General features: G+C 40.0%; 1 non-coding gene across 1 annotated transcript; it reads right to left on the reverse strand.

Moving 5' to 3' along the window:
* Positions 1-14590: 14590 nt before the first annotated feature.
* On the reverse strand, positions 14591-14694 carry LOC148545770 (small nucleolar RNA R71). Its single transcript, XR_015900995.1, has one exon. It is a non-coding gene; the product is annotated as a small nucleolar RNA R71 (small nucleolar RNA).
* Between the last annotated feature and the right edge of the window lie 278 nt (positions 14695-14972).

Consider the following 14972-nt stretch of genomic DNA (forward strand, 5'->3'; position numbering starts at 1 on the left):
ATTAAGCAATTATTTTCATTTTCAAGTTTATTTTTCTCTAGATTTTCGAAATTTACATTTTAATTTCTAATTATTCTATTTTATTTTATCTTATTAGTTTTATTTATCTTAATAATTTGGTTTGTTCTACTTCAATAAAATAAAAACAAAAATATATTTTCCTTGCAATTAATATCAATTCCATTTTATCCATCATGGATCTAAGTGAAAATGAACAGTCCAGATGGACTCTGGGATCATATGCTATCCCACTACTGCTGCATATGAGAGTATTATCTGTATACCTCTGACGTGGCGGAAATTGGCGAGTTAAGAATTGTTATAAGACATGTGTTGCAAGTATAGTTCTTAACCAACCAGAAATCTGCTTATCAATTTAGAAGGGTTGTCACAAAAATTAAAATTAAAATACTGGGAATATGAATCACAGGTCGTCTCCCAACGAGTTGCAGAAAGGTGTGCTATTTTATTAATCAGATGTTTTCAAAAAGAATTTGATTTGAATAAACAGGAAATTAAATTGGGGAAATTAAGTAATTTAAATAAAGGCCTTGACTAGGAGTAGATTAGTTGGAAGCCCTATTCTTGTTACAATACTCGCAAGATTAATTGATAATTGAAGGTTGTTCTGTTTAGTTATCCCTTACTAGATAAGCGAAAGTCAAACAAGTTGGAATGCTGTTTCTATTCACAAGTCCCAATCCGCTTACTTGGAAGGACTGGCGTTAGTGACTAGAGAGCAATCCAACAATAAACCCAATTATAATTTCTCCTTTGAGCATTCTAACTCAAGGGTTCCTTTCAATCAACTCCCCATCAAGTTAGGGAACTACTCGCTCATTGTGAATGTAGAACTCATAACATAAGAAAGGGAATTAAAGAAAGACATGATAAATAAAACTCAAAGGAATCAATTAAAAATAAAAGTAACTCTTGTATTAATAAATTCTAAAAAATATCCAATAGTAAAATTGAGTAAATTAAAGGTCATGGAAGAGTAAAGCCAAGTAAAGAAAACGAACTAGAATGACGAAGTCTTGATGAGGTAATAACTCTTCTCAATATCCCAATGCAAAGAGCAATAGAAAATAATAATCCTAAGAACTATGAATGTGTAGAGGGAAAACCTAGAAGAGGAGTAAAACTAGATCTGAAAACTAAAAACTGTGTAGAATGAATGTTGTTGTTGGTTTCTGCATGTCCTTTGGCTCTAGTCTGCTTTTCCGGGCCGAAAACTGGGTCAAAACAGGGCCCAAAATCGCCCCCAGCGAATTCTGCAGATTATGCAGATCTCACACGTCACGCGATCGTGTCATTCATGCGGACGCGTCATTCGTCATTTTGCTTTGCCACGCGGGCGCGTCGTCCACGCCTCCGCGTCACTTGTGCTATTCCAATCCGCGCGGTCGCGTGAGCCATGCGGCCGCGTCACTCCTCGCTGGTCATCTCCTCAATTTCTTGTGTTCCTTCCATTTTTGCAAGCTTCCTTTCCAATCTCCAACTCATTCATGCCCTATAAAGCCTGAAACACTTAGCACACAGATCACAGCATAGAATGGAATATAGGAGAATTAAAATACATAATTAAAAGTCTCTAGGAAGCAAGTTTTCAATCATAAAGCATCTTTAGGAAGGAATTACAAATGCATGCTTATTTAATAAATAAGTGGGTAAAAATCGTGATAAAACCACACAATTAAACACAATATAAACCATAAAATAGTGGTTTATCAACCTCCCATCAAAGCAGGCAGTTTTGAGCTGAATCCTCAGCTCATTGTCATTGTACAGCAAAACTGCCAGTATTCCGGTCTTCCACAGGAAGAACCTACCGAGTTTCTGGCACAATTCTTCCAAATTGCTGACACAGCACGTGACAAGGAGGTAGATTAGGATGTATACAGACTGCTACTCTTTCTGTTTGCTGTAAAAGATCAAGCTAAAAGGTGGTTAAATAACCAACCCACAGCAAGCATAAGGATATGGAAACAGTTATCAGACAAATTCTTGAATCAATATTTCCCTCCAAAAAGGATGACACAGCTAAGGCTAGACATCCAAGGCTTTAAACAAGAGGATGATGAATCCCTTTATAATGCTTGGGAGAGGTACAGAGGGATGCTAAGGAAATGCCCCTCTGAAATGTTTTCGGAGTGGGTGCAATTAGACATCTTCTACTATGGGCTTACAGAAGGAGCTCAGATGTCCCTAGACCACTCAGCTGGTGGATCTATACACATGAGGAAAACTATTGAAGAGGCTCAAGAGCTTATTGATATAGTTGCTAGAAACCAGCATCTGTACATAAGTAATGGGTCCTCCATAAAAGAAAAAGCCAAAGTAGTGTCTACTGAACTTGGTCCTCCAGAACAAGTTGCGGAACTCAATCAACAATTGTGCTTTCTAACAAAACAGCTAGTAGAATTCAAGGAGATGTTACAAGACACTAAAAATGCTAATAAAAATATGGAGGCACAATTGAATCAGACAAAACAGCAGTTATCAGAGCAGATAATAGAAGAGTGCCAGGCAGTTCAATTAAGAAGTGGGAAAATATTAAATACCTCACTTCAGAGCAGCAGAAAGCCAAGAAAAGAACAACTGACAGAAGATGAGTAAAAAATTATCCAAAATCCCTCTGAGGACAGTAAGGGCCCAGAGAGGAACAACTCTGGCATTCAAACGCCAAAAAAGGATGCAAGGTTGGCGTTAAACGCCCAACCCACGCGTAGTTCTGGCGTTCAAACGCCAGGAACAGGCAAGGAGCTGGCGTCAAACGCCCAATGGATGCTCAGTTCTGGCATTCAAACGCCAGAAACAGGTAGGAAGTTGGCGTCTAACGCCAATCAAGCTTCCAACCCTGGCATTCAAATGCCAGTGAGGGATCAGACACACACAAGTGCTGATAATAACCCCTCTAAAAGGGCTTCTCCAAGCACTTCTGTAGGAAATAAACCTGCAGCAACCAAGGTTGTGGAATACAAAGCCAAAATGCCTTATCCTCAAAAACTTCACCAAGAGGAGCAGGATAAGCAATTTGCTCACTTTGCAGACTACCTCAGGACTCTTGAAATAAAGATTCCATTTGCAGAGGCACTTGAGAAAATACCCTCTTATGCCAAGTTCATGAAAGAGATCTTGAGTCATAAGAAGGATTGGAGAGAAACTGAAAGAGTTCTCCTCACTGAGGAATGCAGTGCAGTCATTCTGAAAAGCTTCCCAAAAAAGCTTAAAGATCCCGGGAGCTTTATGATACCATGCATATTAGAGGGTGATTGTACCAAGACAGCTTTATGTGATCTTGGGGCAAGCATCAACCTAATACCTGCATCCACTATCAGAAAGCTTGGTTTAACTGAAGAAGTCAAACCAACCAGGATATGTCTCTAACTTGCTGATGGCTCCATCAAATACCCATCAGGCGTAATTGAAGACATGATTGTCAGGCTTGGGCCATTCGCCTTTCCCACTGACTTTGTAGTGCTGGAAATGGAGGAGCACAAGAGTGCTACTCTCATTCTAGGAAGACCTTTCCTAGCAACTGGACGAACTCTCATTGATGTCCAAAAGGGGGAAGTAACCCTGAGGGTCAATAAGGATGAGTTCAAGTTAAATGCTGTCAAAGCCATGCAGCATCCAAATACATCAAAAGACTGCATGAAAGTTGATCTTATTGACTCTTTGGTAGAGGAGATCAACATGGATGAGAGTCTCGAATCAGAGCTAAAAGACATCTTTAAAGATGCTCAGCCTGATTTGGAGGATTCAGAGGAGATAAAAGAGCCTCTGGAAATTCCTCAGGAAGAGGAAAAACCTCAAAAACCCAAGCTCAAACCATTACCACCATCCCTGAAATATGCATTTCTGGGAGAAGGTGATACTTTTTCGGTGATCATAAGCTCTACTTTAAATCCACAGGAAGAGGAAGCACTACTTCAAGTGCTAAGGACACACAAGACAGCTCTTGGGTGGTCCATAAGTGACCTAAAGGGCATAAGCCCAGCTAGATGCATGCACAAGATCCTATTTGAGGATGATGCTAAGCCAGTGTTCAACCACAGAGGCGGCTAAATCCAGCCATGAAGGAAGTGGTGCAGAAAGAGGTCACCAAGTTACTGGAGGCTGGGATTATTTATCCTATTTCTGATAGCCCCTGGGTGAGCCCTGTCCAGGTTGTCCCCAAAAAGGGAGGCATGACAGTGGTTCATAATGAAAAAATGAACTGGTTCCTACAAGAACGGTTACAGGGTGGCGCATGTGTATTGACTATAGAAGGCTCAATACAGCCACCAGAAAGGATCATTTTCCTTTACCATTCATAGACTAGATGCTAGAAAGACTAGCAGGTCATGATTATTACTGCTTTTTGGATGGCTATTCAGGCTATAACCAAATTGCAGTAGATCCCCAGGATCAAGAGAAAACAGCATTCACCTGTCCATCTGGAGTATTTGCCTACAGAAGGATGCCATTTGGGCTGTGTAATGCACCTGCAACCTTTCAGAGATGCATGCTCTCTATTTTCTTTGATATGGTGGAAAAATTTATGGAAGTCTTCATGGATGACTTCTCAGTATATGGAGACTCATTCAGCTCCTGTCTTGATCACCTGACACTGGTTCTGAAAAGATGCCAAGAGACTAACCTGGTTTTAAACTGGGAAAAATGTCACTTTATAGTGACTAAAGGGATTGTCCTTGGGCACAAAATTTCGAACAAGGGAATAGAGGTGGATCAAGCAAAGGTAGAGGTAATTGAAAAGTTACCACCACTGCCAATATTAAGGCAATCAGAAGCTTTCTAGGGCATGCAGGATTCTATAGGAGGTTTATAAAGGATTTTTCAAAAATTGCAAAACCTCTGAGCAACCCGCTAGCTGCTGACAAGCCATTTGTGTTTGACACAGAGTGCCTGCAGGCGTTTGAAACCCTGAAAGCTAAGCTGGTCACAACACCAGTTATTTCTGCACCAGACTGGACATTACCATTCAAATTAATGTGTGATGCCAGTGATCATGCCATTGGTGCAGTATTGGGGTAGAGGCATGATAAGCTTCTGCATGTCATTTATTATGCTAGCGGTATTTTAAATGATGCCCAGAAAAATTACACAACCACAGAAAAAGAATTGCTTGTAGTGGTTTATGCCATTGACAAGTTTAGATCATACTTAGTAGGATCAAAAGTGATTGTGTACACTGACCATGCTGCTCTTAAATATCTACTTACAAAGCAGGATTCAAAACCCAGGCTCATAAGATGGGTGTTGCTTCTGCAAGAGTTTGATATAGAAATAAGAGACAGAAAAGGGACAGAAAACCAAGTGGCTGATCATCTGTCCCGGATAGAGCCAGTAGAAGGGGCGTCCTTTCCCTCTATTGAGATCTCTGAAACCTTTCGTGATGAGCATTTGTTCGCCATTCAGAAAATGCCATGGTTTGCAAACATTGCAAACTATAAAGCTGCAAGGTTCATACCCAAGGAGTACAGCAGGCAACAAAAGAAAAAATTAATTACTGATGCAAAGTACAACTTTTGGGATGAACCCTATCTCTTTAAGAGATGTGCAAACGGAATAATCCGAAGGTGTGTGCCTAGAGAAGAAGCACAGAAGATCTTATGGCATTGCCATGGATCACAATATGGAGGCCATTTCGGAGGTGAGCGAACAGCCACCAAGGTCCTTCAATGTGGCTTCTACCGGGCGACCCTCTATAGAGATTCCCGAGAGTTTGTACATAACTGTGACAGTTGCCAGAGAGCTGGTAATCTGCCTCATGGTTACGCCATGCCTAAACAAGGAATCTTGGAGATTGAGTTGTTTGATGTATGGGGTATTGACTTCATGGGGCCTTTCCCACCATCATACTCAAACACTTATATTCTGGTTGCAGTCGACTATGTATCCAAATGGGTAGAGGCCATTGACACACCCACTAATGATACTAAGAAAGTGCTGAAGTTCCTCCAGAAACATATCTTCAGCAGGTTTGGTGTCCCTAGAGCACTGATTAGTGATGGGGGCACTCACTTCTACAACAAACAGCTTTACTCTGCTATGGTCCGGTATGGAATTAGCCACAAGGTGGCAACTCTATATCATCCACAGACAAATGGGAAAGCTGAAGTCTCTAATAGAGAACTAAAAAGAATCCTGGAACGGACTGTAAGTACCCGTAGAAAGGATTGGACGAGAAGCTTGGATGATGCTCTGTGGGCTTACAGAACAGCATTCAAGACTCCTATAGGGACCTCTCCATACCAGCTTGTGTATGGTAAGGCCTGTCATCTGCCTGTGGAACTGGAACATAAGGCCTACTGGGCAACCAGATTCCTAAACTTTGATGCCAATTTAGCTGGAGAAAAAAGATTGCTCCAGCTGAATGAGCTAGAGGAATTCAGACTCACTGCTTTCCAAAATGCCAAGATCTAGAAAGAGAAAGCAAAGAGGTGGCATGACAGAAAGCTGTCATCTAGAGTCTTTGAACCAGGATAGAAGGTTCTGCTGTTTAACTCTAGGCTCAGGCTATTCCCCGGGAAACTGAAATCCCGGTGGAGGGGACCATATGTGATTATAAGTGTGTCACCATATGGCTATGTGGAGCTTCAAGACATTGATTCTAATAAGAAGTTCATTGTTAATGGACAGAGAATCAAGCATTATCTTGAAGGTAATGTTGAGCAAGAGTGCTCAAGGGTGAGGCTAGATTAAAAGCTCAGCAAGGTCCAGCTAAAGACAATAAAGAAGCGCTTGCTGGGAGGCAACCCAGCCATTAGCAAAACTTTTTCTTATTTATTTTTTTCTTATACAGGTTTAATATAAATAATCTTCAAGGTAAAGAATCAATTGCATAAGTTCACAGGGTTGCAGAAGGATTCAGAATACAAAACAGCAAAATAAAGCTCACTGGTGCGAAAAAAAGCCAGTAAGAGCTATTTTGGGCGTTAAACGCCCAAAAGGAGCATCTACTAGGCGTTTAACGCCAGTAGAGATAGCCATCTAGGCGTTAAACGCCAGAAAGAAGCAGCTTCTGGGCATTTAACGCCAGATTTATAGCATCCTGGGCGTTCAGAAAAACGCCCAGTGACAAAGGAGTTTCTGGCGTTTAACGCCAGCTAGAAGCAACAGCTGGGCGTTAAACGCCCAGACCAAGCACCAACTGGGCGTTAAACGCCCAAAACATGCAGCAGTTGGGCGTTTAACTCCAGGATTGTGGGGAGTAGCTAATTTCGTTTTCACTTCAAATTTTTTTCCATTTTTCATGTTTCAATTCATGATTTCTTGCATAAACATATTACAAATCCTAATTTTTCAAATCCTTTTTCAAATATATCAAATGTATCTTAATTCTAAACATAAACTTTTTTAAATCCTCTTCAACTTCTTTGCAAATCTTTTTCAAAACAAATCTATCTCTTTTCCTTCTCAAAATTTTTTTCAACTCATCAATATCTTTTTCAAATCTTCACAATATCTTTTTCCAAACAAAGCTATCTTTTTCAAATATCTTTCATATTATTCATATCTTTTAAATTTTAAAGTGCATCCTTTTCCTATCATACTTATCTTTTACAATCATATCTTCTATCATATCTTCTTCAAAATTTTCGAAACCTACCCCCTTCCCTTTAAATCCTAGTTCGGCCTCCCCCCCTCCCACCTTCACAATTCGGACTTGGCTCTCCTCATATCCCTCTTCTTTTCTTTCTTTTGCTTGAGGACAAGCAAACCTTTAAGTTTGGTGTGTTTATCTGTGATCACTAAGCCAATACCCACTAAGATTATGGCCCCTAAGGAAAAACAAACCAACTCAAGAGGCAAGAAAGAGAATATTTCAAAACCACTGTGGAATCAAGGGAAGTTCTTAACCAAAGAACATTCAGACCATTACTACAAAATAATGGGTCTAAGGTCAGTGATCCTAGAAGTTAAATTCAATCTGAAAGAAGACGAATATCCGGAGATCCAAGAGCAAATTCGAAACAGGAGCTGGAAAGTCCTAGCTAATCCTGAAACAAAGGTGGGAAGAAACATGGTTCAGGAATTCTATGCAAATCTGTGGCAGACGGACACGCAGAGAATATCAGAAACCGCATTCTATGACTATAGAACTCTGGTCAGAGGGAGGATTGTTCACACCCACCCTGACAAAATAAAGGAGATCTTCAAGCTGCCTCAACTGCAAGATGACCCAGACTCCTTTAATAGGAGAATGATGAGACCAAACCTGAGCTTGGACAAAATTCTAGAGGACATATGCCTCCCTGAAGCCAAATGGACAACCAACACAAAGGGTGTCCCAAACCAACTCAAAAGAGGAGATCTCAAACCAGTCGCCAGAGGCTGGCTAGACTTCATTGGGCGCTCTATAATTCCCACTAGCAACCGCTCTGAGGTCACCATCAGAAGAGCAGTGATGATTCATTGCATTATGCTGGAAAAAGAAGTGGAAGTTCATCAGCTGATTTCTTGTGAGCTTTACAAAATTGCAAACAAGAACTCCAAAGATGCCAGATTGGCTTATCCAAGCTTGGTCTCTCTGTTATGTAAAGATTCTGGGGTAAAAATGGGAGTAGATGAGTATATCTCAGTCGAGAAACCAATCACCAAAAAGTCTATGGAAGGACAACAAGTGCAGGACAACCCCATCAAGAGGAGAGCACAGGAGTTCCTCCCGAAAATCCCTCAAATTGAATATCGGGAATGCCTAGAAGCATCTGTCACCAAGTTGCAAGAATTTGTGGATCAACTGAAGGAAGAATAGCAAAATCAAAATAGCATGCTCTGTAAACTGCTTAGGGAACAAGAAGAGCAAGGGCGTGAACTGAAGGAACTGAAGCGCCAGAAGCTATCTCTTGAAGGGCCAAGCACTCCACAGACTAAAGAGGCATCCACCTCCCAAATTCAAGGTTGTTGAGTTCTAATCTTAGCCTTAACTCTGTGATAATTATTCTCATTAGAAATTTACCTTAGAAGTCATATATGAGTAGTAATAATTAGTATCTCTATTTTGATTTTATCTCCAATTAAGCTATAATTTATTTTTCTCATCATCATCAAACATGAATAAAATAGCAGATTTTTAGAATAAGGAGGCAATAAATTTTTTGTTTTTTTCGAGTTTCTAATAAGGAAAATTCTAATTATTTATATGTGGTGGCAATGCTTTTTGTCTTCTGAATGAATGCCTGAACAGTGCATATTTTTTATATTGAATTTTATGAATGTTAAAATTGTTGGCTCTTGAAAGAATGATGAACAAGAAAAATGTTATTGATAATCTGAAAAATCATAAAATTGATTCTTGAAGCAAGAAAAAGCAGTGAATACAAAAGCTTGCGAAAAAAAAAGAAAAAAAAGGAAGAAAGCAAGCAGAAAAAGCCATTAGCCCTTAAAACCAAAAGGCAAGGGTAATAAAAAGGATCCAAGGCTTTGAGCATCAGTGGATAGGAGGGCCTAAAAGAATAAAATCCTGGCCTAAGCGGCTGAACCAAGCTGTCCCTAACCGTGTGCTTGTGGCATGCAGGTCCAAGTGAAAAGCTTGAGACTGAGTGGTTAAAGTCATGATCCAAAGCAAAAGAGTGTGCTTAAGAACTCTGGACACCTCTAATTAGCGACTTTAGCAAAGCTAAGTAACAATCTGAAAAGGTTCACCCAGTTTTGTGTGGCATTGATGTATCCGATGGTAATACTGGAAAACAAAGTGCTTAGGGCCACGGCCAAGACTCATGAAGTAGCTGTGTTCAAGAATCAACATACTAAACTAGGAGAATCAATAATACTATCTGAATTCTGAGTTCCTATGGATGCCATTCATTCTGAATTTCAAAGGATAAAGTGAGATGCCAAAACTGTTTGGAAGTAAAAAGCTACTAGTCCCGCTCATCTAATTAGAATCTGAGCTTCACTTAAAACTCTGAGATATTATTGCTTCTTGATTTCTTTTTATCCTATTTTATTTGTCTAGTTGCTTAGGGACAAGCAACAGTTTAAGCTTGGTGTTGTGATGAGCAGATATTTTATACGCTTTTTGGGGTTAATTTCATGTAGTTTTTAGTAAGTTTTAGTCAACTTTTAGTATATTTTTATTAGTTTCTAGGCAAAATTCATATTTCTGGACTTTACTATGAGTTTGTGTATTTTTCTGTAATTTCAGGTATTTTCTGACTGAAATTGAGGGAGCTGAGCATTAATCTGATTCAGGCTGAAAAAAAACTGCTGATGCCGTTGGATTCTGACCTCTTTGTACTCAGAATAGATTTTTTGGAGCTACAGAATCCCAATTGGTGCGCTCTCAATTGCGTTGGAAAGTAGACATCCAGGGCTTTTCAGAAATATATAATAGTCCATACTTTGATCAAGGATAGATGACGTAAACTGGCGTTCAACACCGGTTCCATGTTGCATTCTGGCGTTAAACGCCAGAAACAGGTTACAAGTTGGAGTTAAACGTCAAAAATAGGTTACAACCTGGAGTTTAACTCTAGAAACAGCCTAGGCACGTGTAAAGCTCAAGTCTCAGCCCCAGCACACACCAGGTGGGCCCTAGAAGTAGATTTATGCACTATCTATCTTAGTTTACTCATTTTCGGTAAACCTAGGTTACTAGTTTAGTATTTAAACAACTTTTAGAGATTTATTTTGGAGCTCATGACATTTTTAGATCTGAACTTTGTACTCTTTGATGGCATGAGTCTCTAAACTCCATTGTTGGGGGTGAGGAGCTCTGCTGTGTCTCGATGAATTAATGCAATTATCTCTATTTTCTATTCAAACACGCTTATTTCTATCTAAGATGTTCATTCGCACTTCAATATGATGGATGTGATGATCCGTGACATTCATCACTATTCTCAACCTATGAATGTGTGACTGACAACCACCTCTGTTCTACCTTCGATTGAATGAATATCTCTTGGATTCCATAATCAGAATCTTCGTGGTATAAGCTAGAATCCATTGGCAGCATTCTTGAGAATCCGGAAAGTCTAAACCTTGTCTGTGGTATTCTGAGTAGGATTCAGGGATTGAATGACTGTGATGAGCTTCAAACTCACAAGGGTTGGGCGTAGTGATAAACGCAAAAGGATAAATGGATCCTATTCCAGCATGAGTGAGAACTGACAGATGATTAGCCGTACGGTGACAGCGCACCTGGACCATTTTCACTGAGAGGACGGATGGTAGCCATTGACAACGGTGATCCACCAACACACAGCTTGCCATAGGAGGAACCTTGCGTGCGTGAAGAAGAAGAAAGGGGGAAAGCAGAGAATCAGAAGACAAAGCATCTCCAAAACTCCAACATATTTTCCATTACTGCATAATAAGTATTATTTAATCCATGCTCTTTTGTTCATTCGAAAGTCAACTGATAATTATAATTGATATCCTGACTAAGAGTTACAAAATAACCATAGCTTGCTTCAAGCCAACAATCTCTGTGGGATCGTGATGCCAGGGCATCTTGGCCAGTTTCACTGACCTTTTCTTTACTGTTTTTAGGTTAGTTTCATGCATTTTTTTAGGAAATAAGCTAGTTTTGGATAGATATTCACTTACACCTTGATTTAAGCATACATTGTGCATTTTACATTATTTCATGAGGATTTTGCATGAGTTTAGTGACAAATTGTATGTTGCATTACCCATGACTTGGACTAGAACTTTGATGCACTCTATTGCTTGATTTCAGGACCAAAAGAAGCAAGGAATGGGAGGTAACTTGCAAAGTTAATGAGAAAAGTGATTGCCAATAACGCTCTCGAAGCCATCATTGACCACGTTAAGATTCACGTTAACTAAGTTAACGTGAACTCTAACGTGGAGAAGGGAAGTTGAGCCAACGTTAGTGACACTTAACATTGTCACTAACGTTGGCAAATGCTCATACGTGGCCTCTAACGTTAAAAAGGGGAAGAAACGCCAACGTTAGTTACATTCAACATTGTCACTAACGTTGGCCTAAGGAGAAATATACCACGTTAACTCCCACGTTAACTTGGTTAACGTGGGAGCTAACGTAAGAAGCAAGAGTGGTCGACAACGTTAATGACACCCAACATTGTCACTAACATTGGAAGCAACCACACAACCCCCCAAGGAGCCAGGTTAACCTCCACGTTAACTTAGTTAACGTGGAAGCTAATGTTGATGAGTGAAAGAATGGCCAACGTTAGTGACACTCAACATTGTCACTAACGTTGGGGATGGCTAAGCATGGCCACGTTAGAAGCCACGTTAACCTAGTTAACGTGGACTCTAACGTGAGACATAGGGGCACCTTGGAACGTTAGTGACAATGTTGAGTGTCACTAACGTTCTCGAAGGATGGCAAGCCCACGTTAAAGAGCCACGTTAACTAAGTTAACGTGGGCTCTAACGTGGGAACAAAGGGGGCTTTTCAAAGTTATTGGAAATGTTAAGTCTCAATAACGTGTGCGAAGGACTTAGAGGCAACGTTAGTGGCAACGTTTATGCCACTAACATTGAAGTTAACGTGGCTTTTATTTAGTAACGTTAGTGAGAAAGTTGATTGTCACTAACGTTCTCGAACTTATATTTTCACTAAACGTTAACACCCCTAACGTCCTGAGCTAAAGTCTCTGCCCACTTCACATTTTCTCTCTGCAAGTAAAGCCAAGCCCAAATGAAGAAGAGAACTGCTTCAAACTTAAGATCCAAAGGCCCAAGACTTGAAGAGCCAACTAGAAACTGAGAGAAGTAGTATATATAGGAGTAGCTTTGAATTGTTGAGGAGTTCTCGAAGTTGGAAAAAGAGAACTACTCTCTGTATTTTACATTCTCTGCAATTTCTAGTTCTATGATGTATTCTCCATCTTTGTTTTCATTTTCTAGAGCTATGAACAACTAAACCCCTTTCATTGGGTTAAGGAGCTCTGTTGTAATTTGATAGATCAATACTAATTTTCATTATTCTTCTTCTATCTTTTCTCTTGATTTTACTTGAAGGCTTTCGATCTTCATCCAATTGAGTAGTTATCTTGGAAAAGAAGCTATTCAACCTTGGATCTCTTCTGAACCTTGAAAGAGGAATGAAGAGATCAAGCTAGAAATGCTTTCTCATGCTGGACTAAATTGGGTATTGGATGGGTATGTGACTATAACCCTCTCAATACTTGATTTGGGAAATGCATGTGGTATAATCAGTGACCATACTTCATCTCTTCTCATGAGCAATTGACCAAGGAATTGGCTATTGATCAAGATTTGAGAGATTGAATTGCAAGAAATTGTAATCCAATCAATTAAGATTGCCAAGGAGATCCATGAGTGCATTGATTGAGGAAGAGATGAAAATGAACTTGATCCGGAGAATTGCAATATCTCCTAAGCCCAATGAACTCCCCATCTCTGATCTTACCCATTCTCTTTAATTTTTGTCATTTACTTTTATGAGCAAATCCCCCATTCCCATTTACAATTCTGTAATTTATTTTCAGTCATTTACTTCTAGTCCTTTAATTCTAGCATTTACTTTTCTGTTATTTACATTCCTGCAATTTTATTTTCTGCAACTCTCAACCCAAATTCTGGATTCGCTCAACTAGAACATTCTTCTAATTAAAGTTGCTTGATCAATCAATCCCTGTGGGATTCGACCTCACTCTATTGTGAGTTTTTACTTGACGACAAATTCAGTACACTTGCCGAAGGAAATTTGTTGAGAGACAGTTTCCACCCGCATCAAGTTTATGGCGCCGTTGCCGGGGATTGATTGTGCATCAACAATGATCAAATTGGAAGATTACTAGATTGAGCATTTTTATTTTGTGAATTTCATTTTCTGTTCGAGTGATTTACTTTCTGTTTTAGTTAAACTTCTTCCCTTCCCCCTCTACTCTTTTGTTTTTCTTCGTTATTTTCAATTCTGTTTGCTAACCCACTAACTGTTTGATATATTGCATCACCCACAACTAACAGTAATTCTGACAAAAATACTTTCTGCACCTATCTTTTCTTGCTTGCACTTGATGGTTGTATGACAGGGAGAAGAAGCGGGGCTTTAACTTCCTTCGATTCTGAACCTGAGAGGACCTCCCTTAGATTGAGGAGGGAGGCAAGAGGAAAGAAAGTGGTTGGTGCTGAGAAAGAAGAGGAATTCTTTGAACCAAACATGGAAGATAACATGGAAAACCATCATGAAGAAGAGGATCACAACCATGGGGGAGGAGGTGGAGCTAATCATGCTAGGGAGGATAGATGAGTTTTGGGCTCTTACATCAATCCAAACCCAGGCAATTATGGAAGTAGCATCCAAAAGCCAACAATCCATGCCAACAACTTTGAACTTAAACCATAGCTCATCACCCTTGTTCAGAACAACTGTTCGTTTGGAGGAGGTGTTCAAGAAGACCCCAATCAACATTTGACCACCTTCCTGAGAATATGTGACACAGTGAAGTCTAATGGTGTTCATCCTGACGCCTATAGACTGCTCTTATTTCCATTCTCACTCAGGGACAAGGCAGCCAAGTGGCTGGAATCTTTCCCAAGGGAAAGCTTGACAACTTGGGAAGACGTGGTAAACAAATTCTTAGCAAGATTTTACCCTCCTCAACGAATTATTAGGCTTAGAGCTGAGGTTCAAACTTTCAGGCAACAAGATGGTGAGACTCTATATGAAGCATGGGAGAGGTTCAAAGACTTAACAAGGATGTGTCCACCTGACATGTTCAACGAATGGGTGCTGCTGCACATTTTCTATGAAGGGCTCTCTTATGAGTCAAAGAAGGCCGTAGACCATTCATCCGGAGGATCTTTGAACAAGAAGAAGACTATTGAGGAAGCCATAGATGTTATTGAAACAGTAGTAGAGAACGATTACTTCTATGCTTCCGAAAGAGGAAACACAAGAGGAGTAATGGAGCTAAACAATGTAGATGCTCTGTTGGCCCAAAACAAGCTCATTACCCAACAGCTGGCTGACCTCACCAAGAAGATGGAGATGA

This window comes from Arachis ipaensis, chromosome B9 (assembly GCF_059453495.1).
Source record: "Arachis ipaensis isolate K30076 ecotype BB chromosome B9, ASM5945349v1, whole genome shotgun sequence".
NCBI lineage: Eukaryota > Viridiplantae > Streptophyta > Magnoliopsida > Fabales > Fabaceae > Arachis > Arachis ipaensis.